The 15,801-nt window shown below is 39.1% G+C and overlaps 1 protein-coding gene across 3 annotated transcripts in view; it reads left to right on the forward strand.

Annotated features, from left to right (window-relative positions):
- The window catches only part of pvalb6 (parvalbumin 6), a 37,214-nt gene that overhangs the window by 17,597 nt on the left and 3,816 nt on the right, over window positions 1-15,801 (forward strand). The window contains exon 1 of one of the 3 annotated variants that reach the window (XM_046416468.1): window positions 9,545-9,690. The exons of 1 other annotated variant lie outside the window; for it this stretch is intronic. The gene's annotated coding sequence lies outside the window, so the exon portion shown is untranslated. Of the gene's footprint in view, window positions 1-9,544; window positions 9,691-15,801 lie in introns of those variants that run through there. One more of the 3 variants, XM_046416467.1, reaches the window with a different exon arrangement.

Below are 15,801 nucleotides of genomic sequence, written 5' to 3' on the forward strand. Positions count from 1 at the left end.
GCAACAAATCCTCCCTTTAAGGAGGTTGTAATATTCAGTTTTTTGTTCTCTGAGCCCGTGTTTCCAGTGTTAGCTAGTTCCTGTTAGCCAGAGCAACTCTCTGAATTAACCAGCTGCTTAACACTCTAACACTGGCTTTTCACTGTCAGGTAGCATGTGTAGTCCCGTTAAGCTATAAGCTATAGCTATAGTTAAGCTGTTAAGCTAAGGAGATATTAGTCATTGTACCGTAACTTTGCACCATGTTTACACAACAGCAACTTCTTGATGCAGGATATAGCACTGTTGTTGCTCTAGCCAACAGAAGCTAACATGGCAGTAACATAACTGTGCCCTGAGCCTGAGGATTTTTGCTGACATTATAAAATTCCACTAATGATACATAAAAATGTGATGTTTTAAGTTAATTTATTGGTGTAAAACTATTCTTTTTTAATTTTTTTTTGTAAGAATTTGCTTAGTGTTGTCTTTACCAGAGATAGTAAAAGGATGTTATGAGTATGAGTATGTCACTGACAGGACACCATACCCTCCTCGCTGTAAACACTGAACACTGTTGGTTTTGCAGGGATTATTATATTGTTCCTGTGTAGACCAAACCAGCATCAATGCTGTCCACACATCTGGGATTAGTTCAGTCATTAACAATTAGATAACATGCTTTAAAAACTCCAAATGACTTAGTAAAGTAAGTGCAGTAAAAATACACACACGCATGCACCCAAGTGCATTCTTGCTTCTTTCTCTCAACAAAGCAAGTTTTGTGTGGTAATTAGACATGTTAATGCATGTTAAATTTAACATATAGCTTTTAAAACATGCATAAATTGCATACAATTACAGTTCAGGGGAGATCACCAAAAAAAGCACAAGTAACATAAGCATAAATAAATAAGCATACAGAAAAACTGGAGCCACACATACACAACTTGTATTTAATGTACACTAATGGCTTCAGTCTGTTGTTTAATTGATTGATGGATATAATGATAGAAGTTCCTCCTATCTGCCTTGTTGTCCAGAAGAATCCCTCACCCGAGTGAGTCCTTCACTTAAATTAGATTTTAACTGCAATGCGTCTTCCTTTCAGTGCACACTGTTAACTTAAACTGTCCATAAAGAGCAAATACAGTCACATATCTGCAGGATGAGAGTGCAGAACAGGGGTCATTTTCTCCACTAATGCCAGCCTTATTACGGCTCTAATTTTTTTATAATGTGCAGCATTTAGTTGTCATACTGGTTGGTCATACTGAGTGGCCCTTGGATTAACAAAAGGAGCACATGAAAATCAGGCTGCCTGTGACAGACACTTATTTCTGGTTATTATCATAATGTGCAGATGTGGCCATGTGCCACTGATGTGATTCAGGCTTGAGAGGATTTAAGGGTGGAATAATCTTCAGATTTTCTCTTTTTTATTGCCTGACACCAGTGATTTGTTGGAATTCAGCACACTTTACTGCTCACACCCCACACATACCATAGAAAACTTCAAGGTCAAACACCTCGCTGTTCATTTATAGAATATGTATGTGTGTTGCTCTGCTGTACATGTGTATATTTGTGTACTTAGATGTATACGTTGGCAAAATTGTGTAGGTGTGTGTGTGTGTGTGTGTGTGTGTGTGGGAGGGTCATCTTTAGATGCTGTAAATCTCCGTACTGTAGATAAAAAAATGAAAAATGAAACACTGTCATTCAGATTAATGTGATGTGTGTGTGAGTCTGAATTCCAATCAATGTCATCCTCTTGTAATAAATAGTTTGATGGGCTGTTGAACCATAACTCAGACATTAAAGTCCCACTCCGTGACTTGTTTCCAGCACTGATTCTGACCACCTGTCACACTGACTCCACATGATTCACATAGCATTGAAGTCAGCATAATATCCATGGTCTGCATTTGAACAGGAAATATATTGTGTAGTGAACTACAATGGACATTCTAGTTAACGACAACCCACAATTTCTGGATAATTTTCAGTATTTAGAATCTCTCTCTATTTAGACATAATTATGAATAAGAAACAATCCATCTTGTCTTATGATATAATATGAACGCCGTGCTTTCACAAACAGTTGTACATATGTAATATATATCGTTTTTTTGATATTGGAAATATTGTTTAGGCTAACTTAGGCTAGTGTTGTTAAACTGTTTGAAATAATCTTTGATTTACTTATTAAAAATAATTTACAGAGGGACAAAACTTAATTAAATCCTGTAATTCTTTTCACAGCTTAAGTCAAAGATTGAAAATGTCCTATATGACCCCCATAAACTCCCTTCACTTCTAGCAGCCTTTAAATCTTTTTCATTTCCTCCCCTTAGAAAAAAATAACAATCTAATCTGATTAACTCCACCCAGTATAAATTAACTGCTGAACATAAACGTATCGAGACGTGATTTTTTCAGAGATCAGGTCGGTGATATTGTACACGTCCTCTCAGGTTGAAGTTTCGACTCTCTTTTACTCAGTAGTAACCCTCACTCCATCACCACTGTGTTTACCTCCATTCATCACTCTCTCCAGCACCTTCCGAACACTTTCCTTTTCCGGCAGTTCTGCTACATCCTCTTCCTCTTTCATCATGCCTTTTACCAATGATACATTCGTTTTAATTTTTTAACTTTTTACTCTACAGCCTCTCTTTGTTCTTCCCTCTCTTCCCTCTCTGTCTTTGAAAACTCACTGGCTGTCATATCAGCATGCTGGAACTCATATTGCTTCTGAAGTCAGTGTCAACTCTTCCCAGACACCTGTTGCTGGACTCACACTATTCAGCCAACCAAGGCCAGCACCAGATACTGTGTGAATCACGCAATCACCCTGCATCACCTCACACACTGTGGCTCTCTTCAACATTCCTGCTTCGTGTGTGTTTGTCCAATACATGTATCAACACATCAGTGTTTTATATTTCAATGGGGATTTTCAGATGTCTACATATGTTTTACATACGCTGATGGACCTGCTCATCAGTAGCAAAAACCACTCATATATTCAAATGTACAGCACTCACACGCTGACGGAAGAGCTATCAGGAGCAATTTGGGGTTCAGTATTTTGCCCAAGGGCACTTTGACGTGCAGCCTGAGCCAGATATCAAACCACCAACCTTCTGATTAGTGGACAACCTGCTCTATAATCCGGTGACGTCCAGGGAATGAGATTCACTGAGGCTCACTGATGATGACAGTGGAGATATAGTGATGAAAGTGATAAAAATGCTGTTGATGACAACAACCTTGACACATGGATAGTTTCAGCACTGACCTGAGAGATTTCATTTTCCAGTCTGTCCAGAGCAATGGAAAGACACGGAGACAGATGCCTGACTGTCTTCTATCGTCAAACTCATACATCTTCCTTCTCAAATCACATACAATGAATTCATTTTTCCTCTGTGTAGTCTTTTTCCACCTCTTTTGCCTTCCATCATCCTACCTTCTCTCTGTCAAGGCTTCCTCCATGTATACACAGACAGGTCAATCATTCATTTGGTCTTCTAAGTCTCTTGATATCTCTTCTGCTTCTGATAGAGGGTGAGTTCTGTCCAACCTACAGGCCTGGGAACAAGGACTGTCAAAAGGATGTGATTATATAGTATGCAGGGGGGTGCTGTGGGATGGGGATTTGTCTTGACGCCTTAATATTTAGAAAGAAAGAACAATGATTAAGCATGTGCTGCACGAATGACAGGCGAACATCGGACACACGGACAAAAGCAGACAGCAGGCAAGATTGGATTGGATTTCCTATTAACAGGCGAATCATTCCTGTCCACTCCTGTCTCATTCTCATTTTTGCTGTCAAGGGTAACGTCCCCCTGCCAAACCCCCCCCCCACCCCCCATCTATCTATCTATCTATCTATCTATCTATCTATCTATCTATCTATCTATCTGTATGTCTTGTCTCGTCTGAGTGGAATTTCCTTCTATTCTCAGATTCACTTCTTTATTTTTCATCAATCTCTGCCTTTCATGTTTCCCTCACTATTCTTATTGCACTTATTTTTTTTCATTCTGCACCTTTCTACTGTGACAGAGACATATGGAAAAAACATGCTGAGACAGAGTTATAAAATAGTGTACGTTTTCCTCTGTCTGCCTGTCTGTCTGTCTGTCACTCACACATTTTGAAAATGTTTTCACCAAGGAAATTTCACATATTCCCACATTCCTTACCTTAACAATTAGATTTTTTTTTTGTTCTTTACAGTGGCTGACAAGACTTGATTTGTTAATAGAATGATGTAAAATGTTTTGTTTCCTCACATCAGTATTGGAATCCTGAAGCATCCTCATTGGTCCATGGCATTATTCATACACAAGCACATCATCTAAATTTTGGCACATGCTTTAAATCTAAATATTCTTTGCTTCAAAAGTACTTAAGTATTGTTCGGGGGTAGATGCACTTACTGAAGTCTCTACCTCAGCATCTTTTCTGTGCAGTATTTTCTTTATCATGTCTTTCTCCCTCTATCATGTCTGTGTCTATCATGCCTGCCACTTTGCACAAACATCAGCCCTTGAATGCTGCTTTGAACTAAAGAAATCAAGCATACTGACCTTACTGGAATGTAAAACCTTGTCAAAAAAATGCTGATGGTGGAACTTTGTTCTAAATGCAAAATTTTCAAAGTCTTCCTGTTGTGCGGGGACAACCTGCACAGTGCTGAGGACAAGTGAAGTCAACGATCTGGAACCTCAGTTCCTCATCAAATGCTATACAGGAAGATGTTCTTCTTCAGGGGTTATTGGTGTGAAACTACAGTGGAATAAGTGAATGTACTGTACTTCCTCTCTTAACAGGACATTTATTTTACTGTGCTATATAAACCATAAGTGTGAATAGTAGTAAAGTAAATAGTTGAAAGCTATTTTTTTCATGTTCCTCAAGCTGCTGACAAACATTTTTTTAAAGAATGAAGAACAGGATTGGCCTGGTGGTCATATGTGACACTGCATTGCTTGAGCTCGTATACTATTGCCACCTCAGTTTGAGACTGAAAATTCATTGGTGAAAAAAGAAACACAGTTTCAAGTCTTGAACAAGTCAAGAAGTTTGGCAATATGTTGCGAGCCATGCAATTTAATTGTTCAGGCACAAGCTGCTGCCTTCAAGGACGAACACTGGCTTCTGCTTAGTGACGTTCATCTGATAACTGATATCCTCAAACTGCAGCCTCGCCTGCTAGAGGACATAAGTATCACAAAATGAGTGTCAAGTACATTTGGCGTCATCCAATATGAACTGTGCAACGATGCCCTTGCCAATTCCATATGATGCTACACCTTCTTTCTCATTATATGTTCTTGAGCCTCCCAGTGAGGGCCAGGAAGGAGAAGAGGGGTGGAGTATCATTTGCATAGCACAATGTACGGTGATATGCAGTGAAGACAGATACCTCCATGTTGTAAAAGAACCATAAAAATGTCACAACAGACAAGACGAACAAGACGGAAAAAGATTGTGGAGACAGGAGAGAAAAGGTTTAGATCGGAGAGAAAATGGATGCATTTCAGCCAAAGCACTTGATGTCATGTTTAGGTATTTTCTAAAATTTCTGGCATGTCCATGCTTATTTTCTTGTGAACAAAATCAAAATGTGCAGAAACCACATGGCTGGGAACATAGTTTCTATGTCTCTCTATGCTACCCTCACATAGGTTGTGTCTGCATTATGTTGGATTACCTGGACTCAGGTTCAAAGGCATCTCTCACTCCTGCTGTTTCTTATTAGCACCACCCTTTCTTCTTTTTCTCTGTGGAATTTTTCCTTATATTACCTGCTATACTCTTAGTTGATCCCAAAACTAACTTCCCTTTATTCAAAGTTACAGGATATAATATGAATGTAATCTTATGTTTATTCTGGAAAAGTTTAGATCAAAAGTTTGTGCAGTATCCAAAAACAAGGCAATGAAAACTGTATAGTAATTATTAGTACTGTAGATAGTCTGAGGTCATAGGTCTCACATATATGTCAGTCCAAATATGAAAAAATAATTAGCATGTTGATTTAAATTTGTGGTAAATGAAGTGGGATACTTTCACAATGAGCAGTGTTTGTTTGTGTGATTAACCAATGGTCTGGTGATGGTTCGCATGCCTGCTAAGAAACTCCCAGTGGAAAACACACTGTAAATGAGCCATCATGGAAGGTTGTAATTTAATAAATTAGTCAACACATAACTAAGTCATTTGAAACAGTCTCAAACAACCCACTGTGAGTCCCATAAGTAATCGTGCAAGCCTAAAGGCTTTTTAATGACAGCGATTAAGAGAAAATGAAATAATTTGAAGCAGTAGGACAACCGAGACTTTTGTCTGAAAATTCTGACATATTTTTGCTAAGGGAAGTTTGTGTTTATTATTAGGTATGCCAGGTTGTCAATGACCAGTAAACACAAGAAGAAAATCATGAGGAAATGTTTCCATTCTGTCTCTGTTAGGAACCCCTAATGTTCAGTTTATTCAGACAATATGTGAGATAAAACCGTTCCTGTGATTTGAATTCTCTCCCTCATTTTCAACCATTTTGCTTTCTCACCCCTACCCTCCGCCTCTGTCCATGCCCCATCTAACATCAACATTCCCTGGCGAGATCCATTGTCGACTTTGAGCCCTCTACCACTTCACTGCTTTGCTCTTTTAGTCTCTCCTTTCCCATACCTCTTTTAATTCCTCCTCTTTCATCATCTACCTTTATCCCCCTCCTGTCACCACTCCATCACCTCCTTCTCATATTCCCTCTTGCCTTCTTGCAGTTCTCTTTGCCCCATGCTGGCTCAAAGAGAACTGCAAGAAGCTCCCTGGCACATCATGGGATCAAGACAACTCCCTCTGGGGTCCTTTGGCTGCTGTGAGGGGATTGGAGAAGGTGATAAATTTAGAGGAGTGAACCAGCAAACGGATGAAAGGAGGGAGAGAAACACTTGCTGCATCAAAATTAGAAGAAGATCGTTGGAGGAGAGATGAAAAAGAACGGCCATGGAATGGTTAAAGGGTTTAGGACTTTGAGAGGAAGGCTTGTGAATTAGACTGGGAGTAATGTCCCTGTGCAGTTATGCCATAGGGATTACAGAGCAGAGGACAGAAATACACCTTTCACACTGGACCAAAAAAAAAAAAAAAAAAAAACATGGGCTGAATTTTAGGGATGTTGGCTCAGAGACAGTTCCCCATCTGACTTCATCATTCAGTCAGCATGGAGTTTGAAAGAAAGACTCAAGTAATAGATAAACAAGTAACCACTGTGACAGTGTCATTGTCCTCCACAGTGCTTTGTACTGTTGTTTTCTAGTGTATTTTTAATGTTGATTTTGCCTCTTTTTAGTAGTTTACCCCTTTACGCTGCATATGCAGGTTAATTTTGGTGTAAAAAAAAGTCTAACAGAAAGACAGGGAGTAAAGGATAAGTTTCATATAGCTTTTCGACATTTGTCATGGTTGGGTTAAAGAATAATTGTGGTTTGAGTAACACAGATTGGGCTTGACTTTTGGGGTGACACAGGGTGCAGACTGCCTAGTCATCCGTGCTGATTTATTCTCTAAGGACGAATTTGGACGGACAACAGTACTGCATGAAAATAGTGGCCTCTGTATCATGAACTGTGTATTTCTACTGTTTACCTGCTGATTTTACGACACAGGACAAGATGATTGTGTCATGATGACTTTCCTGGTGTTTGATTTGATCTAAAATCCTGTTCAGACCTCTGAAACTAATAGATGTATCACTCAAGCACATTTTTTCAAGCCTCCAACATCCTACTTATGTTTTCATACAGTCTGAACATTGTATGTTGTAAGAGATGTTGTGGTGGTTTAAACACCTTACACTCCCTCTTTTCTCCTAAGAGAAGGCAAGCACTATTCACACACCAGGAGGATTTTATCAGTAAACATACAAAAGTATTTGCTCACACGACCCATCTTGTTTTTCTGCAGTCCCTGGAACTTCTACAAAACATTTTCTGATTGACTTGCAAAGATAATCAATGCAGTTTCAAAATGACTGACTCAAAAAACATCAATAAAACAGATATCATGAAAACGATAGATGTGTATATATAAATTTCAAAGCTTGACAGTAACTGAGATAATACCTCCTGCTGTTGAAAGGTATTCCACAGTAGAGAACACCAGCCCCTGATTTAATGTCTCATACTCACTCACACCTTTTCTCACACTCGAACACACACAAACATTCACAAGATGCAGAGAGAGAGAGAGAGAGACTCAATAACACATAAATCTATGCCTTCCAAGAAAACCTGTTTATGGCTTTCACGTACCAACAGTAGCCCTTAAGGCTCATATTGGCCTCTCCCAACCAATACTTCCTAAAGGTCAGCATGAGGCGTTCTCCAGTAATACCACTGGTGGAAACAGCTGATGTTTGCTGTGATCCATAAACACTTTACAAGTATAAGTGAACCTCAGGGAGGAATCCTGGACAGGGAGTGCCGCACTGTCCCAGAGGGATGTATAGCCTGCCAATGCTGAGTGTTTTATTATTGGGGTTAGTGATGTAGAGCAATGGAGCCCTTGCAGGTCCCTTTTCTGCAAAGTCATTATGGCCTGCAGAGATGGAGGTTTCTGCATTATGTAGCCTTGTAAAACCAAAAACACAGAACAAAAACGTCTGCTCTAATGTTAGTTGCAAGGGTTAGCATGTCTGGCAAATTAACTTAACCAACTATGTCCACTGGTAACCTTTTTAATAATAATGCGAAGACTTGCTCTACAATTCAATATAACTTCTTTATTTCTATGTCTTTTATATGGGCCATTAACTGCTGAAGATGCTGACTTTTTTCTTGGAACATGCAGATCATTAACCTCCATCTTTTTGCAAAGACTGCATCTTCAGCTCATAGAGCTGTGTTTTTTCATGGAGTTAGTGTTAGCTTAATTAGTTAGCAAACTACATCTGAAAGAAATATAATGTCAACAGTTTTCATTTCGGCTGTCAAAATTAGCAGCTGCTGGTTAGAAAAGAGGAGCTGCTTTTTTTGTCTGCCTCTATTTGAAATGAAGGACCCATTGATTCAACAAATCATTAGGATTTAAGACTGGTAAATTTGCCCCCTTATCACTGCGAAGTAAAGCTAAAGCTAGATAAGGTTTGAGCTTTACAATTTGTCAGTGATGACAGCAAATACCTTAAAGGAGGAGATGGTAGATGAGAACTAAAAGTAAAAATTAAAAGTTTAAAAGAAGGGAGACAGAGAGAGAGGCAAAGAGAAAGCAAATGGGAGAGATTGGATCAGAGGGGAATTAGAGGACAGACTGAGGTTCCTCGGGTGGGAGGTGTGAGAAAATGAGGTGGAGAAATCAAATGGGAAGAAGGAGGAAGTGTTTGAGGAAGGGAGGGGCGGAGAAAGGATGAACATAAGAAAAGAAGTCAGTATGTCGGTATGAGAGGAGGAGATTTAAGCTTATGAATAGTAATGTTTGATTAGCATGTGTGCAGTCAGGAAAGCAATGTGGGCAGGCCAAACAGTAACATCACTGACCCAATGCTCATTCGGTCAGCCATTTTTTCACCCCAAAATACTTAGAGAGGATATGTATAAAAGACAGACAGAGCATACCCTATCTTCTTTACTGGACATCCCTGTAGCAACCATCTGGCCTTTCTCCCAAGTCCCGTCTGTCACTAACCAGGTAAGACCAAGAAATCAAAATAGAGCTTTGAAAAGCTCTGCCAGAGAGAGGCAGATGGAAGAGATTGTAACAGAAATACTGACAGTGGATATTTGATATTGACATCAGTAGTTCTACAGTCCTTGATATCACTTTGTGATCAGATTCAGAGATAAAAGGAACTTGTAGGTGATAGAGAAATGTATAAAGAAATGCCATTTACTGTCTTCACAGGTTGATCTATAGAATGAGATTATATTTCAATACAGAGTATATCAACAAGGTAATTACTTTCTGATAGCAATAGTTTACTGCCAAAATAGGCACAGGTGTAATTCTGTTGCATTGCTTACTTGTGATATCTGTCAAGGTCAAACTTTAATTACACCTAATGAGATTGAATACCGTGCTGCAGGGTAACACAACTTTGCCAAAATGCTGATGCAGTAAAAGACATGAAGTTCCTCATGAGAATTAATTTCTGTGTACAGCTGATCCTTTGGCTGATCACAAAAACCTTTCATGTACTCACACAGTAGAGGCATTACGTAGCATGAATATTCATCGACAGAACGATGCAGGCTGTTAATTAATGAGGGCAACGCACAATATTTTGTTTGTGTGTCACAATGAAATATGTAAGGCTTTCTAACAGTCCTCACGCTCTTGCTTTCAGTGGCTAATTAAAAGGAATTTACATCTTTAATTTGTTTTCTAATATTTTATGCAAATGTGTGTTGAGTCTGCATGCTTAAAATCCCTTTCATCGTGTGTGTGTTTTGCAAAGTCACACACATGCAAAAAAGAATTTGTAACCTTATTAGATTATGAATCTTGGTGATGACTGCAGTATGTTAAGTGGGAGAACGTACACACCCACACACACACACAGCACTGTTGTGGTTGCTAAGCTGTGTAACTGTGTGGTTAAGCCACACTGTCCTGTACCTGCCAGAGGATTAGACAGTGGACAGTGGTGATAACAGCCACACAATCCCTCCAGGCCTCGGCACTACTTGTACATTGTCTATCAGCCTCTCTATAAAATCATCAGACAATGTAATGCACACTGAAAAGATAGCTGTGGCCGCGGAGATCTGTAGCAAAGAATCACTGATGCCCCTTTGATTCAGAAAATTGACCTGTTGGAGTTCTTCACATTCATGGTGCAACTTTAGCTATAGCTGGGTCTCTGGACAACAAATATGTCATCATGTATAGATACATTTAAGATAAATAAATACACAATATATCAGAGAGTCAATTAAGATTCTGGATCGATTGAGAACAGTTTAGTTTTTATCATCTGCGCTACTGTAAATGACCTACTGTATAACCAAACTTATTTACAATCTTATTTACAAAGATACAAAGGGCTTCTTGGAGAACAGAGAGAGATTTATTGAAAACATTACATTATCAAAAAGATGAGGTGTCCATGAAAAATGATATGACACTCAAAGTTTACAGTATAACACAACATGTTCTGTTACATTCACAGAGCAGCTCAAACTCATCATTTCAGAACACTGTTGGATAAAGTCAGTACTGTCCTACCTTCTGTTTATAATAATCTGAACCAGTCATAATGCACTGTGTGAATCTATGATCTAGAAGAAATAATAACCTGAATTATATTACATAAAGTGTTTTTTATTGCAGCGACATGGGGATGAACTTATAACTAAGCAACCACTCACAGATGCAGTCATTACAAAAAATAAAAATAGAAAAAAATCAAATCAAATATTGGTGACCTCAGTTTAAAATTAAAACAGGGCATATGAGTTGCATCAAAAACAATGATTCTACAAAACAATGCTCACTGTTAAATGTCTCGCTGCAGTATACTGACACCGCAGCACAAAGGGGGGAAAAAAACTATTAGCTTCAAAGTGTTTTCTGTAGAGGACAAGAGTTCACCTCCAGTTCACAAGCAATGATAGTGAAGAGAAATAGTTTTTCTGCAGTATGTTTCCCCTTCTCCTTTTCCCCTCATCTGCGTCTCACTCTAACATATATTTTCCCTGCTTTTCGCAAACACAGCACACAACATTCATGAGAACATAAGGGAGTCAGGTTTCTTGAAATGCAAGTACATTCTTCTTTAAGCCTTGCATGTCTTCATCCCAGTCTGTTTGGCACCCTCTGTAATGCACATAAACACTTGCACACACACCAACACACACACACGCACATATTCACACTTTAATGCAGCTGTTACAGTAGACTGAGGAGTTGGCAGAGCTGCAGCACGGTTAGGTTTCCCACACCTAACGAAACCATCAGTATGATGGGATTTCCCACTAAGGAAACCCCAGTTCACATGCTGTATTAATCACATAGCATTGACCTCATGTAGGAGAGACCATCCATCAGTATCCTGCAGAAACCTTTAAAACACAGGGTTTCTGCTACATATTGTTAGCTTATGCTTCACTGTTCCACATGAAACACATTCAGTTAAACATTTTTTAAATATGTGGACTGTATCATCAACAGCTTTAAAATATCCCAACTGAAATGAGCATGTCAGCCTTAAGTATGAGCCAGCTCTCTGTGCTCTCTGTCTTGCCTCACCGCAGCACACCTCAGGGACAGGGTTTCAAGACTGCAGAAATCAAAAATAAGAATTAAAAAAAAAATAAACAAGGGAAGGGCATCCAGGACAACTTGAAATTCTCAAGTATAGTATAGTAGTATAGTATAGATACACCAATCATCCGCACCATTAAAACCACCTGCTTGATATTTTATATGTCTCCCTTGTGCTGCCAAAACAGCTCTAACCCATTAGGGGAAGGGACACAGGACCTTTGCGGGTATTGTGTGGTCACTGGCATCGGAATGTTGGGTCCTTTGGGTTTTTCTGGTGCATCCCAGAGATTTTCAGTCAGGGAGGAGTCATGGGGTATTATATTCCACCATAAATGTCTCAGTTAAGTCTTCACAATGAAAATGTATCAAATGTAATGATGAACCTGCAAGAGATTATCACCTGAATCTTTAGTTCCCCTTGGCTTTATGAAGCTTCAAAGCAAGTTTCAGTTCAATTCCAGTGGCAGCAGGCAGCTGGCTCTGAAAAGCCTCTAAAAAGCTTAACTATTGGAGTACTGAGCAGCTAAACAACCAAATCTGTCTCTCGAGAGATGGTGGAGAGCAAAACCTGAGGTAAAAGAGAGTGAACATTTAACTTACACTCATCAGATGCACAGAAACAAGACTTCATTTGAATGATAGTCGTCAGTCATGATGATGCTGATAGTCATGATATGTCAGTGCTGTATTCAAAAATTATTTCCATGACTCCCAGTGACTGAAAACAAACGTTAGTGCAGATTAGTGCAGAAAACAGAGCATTTCAAATAACTGACTGGGATCAAAGATCTGCAGAGATGAGAGCAGATCAGCACAATTACAATTGGTCTTTATACTTTACATAAAATAAATCAGTGCGAAACAATCTTTACAGTTCTACTGGCAGCATACTACCTGAGATATCTCAGTAAATCAATCTTATCCTCCTCATTTCACGGTGAATTGTCTCTTTTCCCTGTGGACACCTTTGTGGTAAAGGTCAGAGACGGAGGTTGTGCTTTTATATCGATAAAAGATGGAATATATGACCACACAAGTTCAGCTTAGTTGAATATTGATCTGTGTGTGTAGCAGAGAGTTACAGAAGGAGATAATAACATCCCTTCGAAAGAAGTGCATACATCACTAAAGCCGAGTGTGACACCAAGCAGGACTGAACAACTATAAGTACAGATTAACACCACATTTATCAGTAAGTGTCAAAGTCCAAACCAAAATAAGCTTTATTACTTTGTAAATCTTTCCTTATTGACCATTTTCTAAGACATGTCTTAATTTCTTTTATTTGAGGAGTGTAGTCAAGCTTTGGTGCCCTCTCAGGTAATTAACTGATGATTTCCCCACACTCTAAAAAATATTTTACGATGTTTTGGAGCTGAACCCATATGGATAGCGTTTTTGTGGATATCAATCTTAAATGCAGTCAAATAAAACCACAGTGTGGCAGACTATCAAGTTGATGATATTAGAGGAGCTGCACTGCTTTGGGCATGATGCAGCAAAATACTTTAGCTTGAGTGATTTGTGATGGGAGGAAATGTACAGAAAATTCAGACTGTATTTCCACGGGGAAGGACAGAGCAATGATATTGGCCAGCTCAGCGTTACGTGCTGCACAGAGGGAATGGCCATGATACAAGGATGATGGCAATAGTATCATTAATGTGACCTTTCCATGCGACATCGCCCTTCTCCATGCTTTGCATCAGTATCGTTCTCAGTTGAATGTATATATCATATATCCAAGAGCTCTAAGGTCCACTGCAGATAAACTACAGTAAACTAAGTTTGGAACATGGTTGTTTACAGTGAACTCTACTTCACAGCAGCATCCTTGAAAAGCCAGCCACACACATGTTCAGTTTTTATAGCTATGTTAGTGGCTCTAGGAATGACAGTGTTAGAATTTGTGCAATTTTGATGGAAATTACAGCAAGAAATACACAGCAATTAAGTGGAATTAAGTAATTTTTATCATTAACTTAGGGGAAATATAAAAATCTGAAATGAAATTCAACTTGAAATTTCTGAATGAATATACTTTGATTTCAAATAAGTTTCAAATAAGTTTCTAAACAAACATAATCAGCACATTAGGATACTTTGGATGCAGAGGTGCTTAGTGGGTTAAAATTGTTATTGTTAGTTGTTAATTAGCACTAATTGTTAGTGGCTGAAAAGTTGTAGATAAAATGCTTGAAAGGTGTACTTTCTGTGTTTAATGTTTACTAGCAAATGTTAGCATGCTACTCTATGAGAATGTTGTAAATATTAGGAGCTGGAAATCAGCACATCAGTACTGAGCTGCTCGCATGTCTGTAGACCCTTCAGGCGTAGTTCATGCAGAAAGGGTTTTTAGAAGCCTTATTGGCATTTGTCACTCAACTGCACACACACACACACTTCTGTTTTAATAAATGAACTGGTCTACACTGATACTGAGACATGCAAGTGATGCACGTCACCACATCTTCTTCAGTCTCTATAAAGACTTATTTCTGATTCCACTGAAGACACTTTCCTTGCCTGCTATAGCAGGAACTTTGAATAAAATCAATGAATGTTGTTTTCTTTCTGTAAGAGATGTAAAAGATTTTTTTCCCTGTACCTTTCTGATATTTTAGAAAAAGATAGCCAGTTCTAAAGACTGAATGTAAGTCAGACTTAGTTGAAAGGAGTTGGTGCTCAATGATATTGTGTTTTTGAGGTGGATGAAGTTGAAGTTTTTTGTATGGAAACACTGGTTGAGAATCTTTTGAGTCTGGCAGCTGGAGGCTGAACCAAGCAAGAAGCTGCTAGTATAAAGATGTGACTCACTGAATGTGAAACCCTACAAACTGTTGGACAACTAGTTTAAAATACTCTAGGAGTGAGTAGTCCTGAATAGTGAATACTGAATAGTCCTATGTCAATGCAAATGTACTCATAAACTGATGTTTGTGGAAGCAAAGACCTCTGACAGGTCACCAAGTTGTCTGTGTGTTCAGTTGTCAGGTTGGGTTCAATTGGATGTCTTGCATGAGATCTCAATCATCTTGTCTTACAGCCTACTTAAAATAATGTGTGTCCCAAACAAATACCTAATAGGGTTTGCCAGACCACAATGAATGAAGAGAAACCAGATCCCTGCATCGCCTGCTCCATGTGTCACTCACTCCTTCTCACCGCCACAGTTTCCTACACTCCGGTCTTTTTCCGCTGCTCGTTGGGAGACTGCCTCTGTCTGTGTCCAGCATCAAGTATTTACATGCTGTATATGTGTGTTTGCAACAGAGGACAGAGGGCATCAGTCAGTGCTGAGGGAAGGTGACAACAGACAACGTTCAGTCACCCATGAGGCAAAAAGCCAAAGCACTTTCAAGTGCCAGGCTCAGGTTTCAGTACGAGAAGAAGATTCTCTATGTGGACTGGGCTGACAAAATGAATTCTTCTGATGCATTTCAGTCACAGCAGAGGACTCAGATGGTCTTGTTAAACCCCTGCTGACTTGGCCTCTGGCTTTGTGCCCTCCTTTCATCTGTAACAACTCAGTGA

Source organism: Scatophagus argus, chromosome 16, assembly GCF_020382885.2.
Source record: "Scatophagus argus isolate fScaArg1 chromosome 16, fScaArg1.pri, whole genome shotgun sequence".
NCBI classification, from domain to species: Eukaryota; Metazoa; Chordata; class Actinopteri; family Scatophagidae; genus Scatophagus; species Scatophagus argus.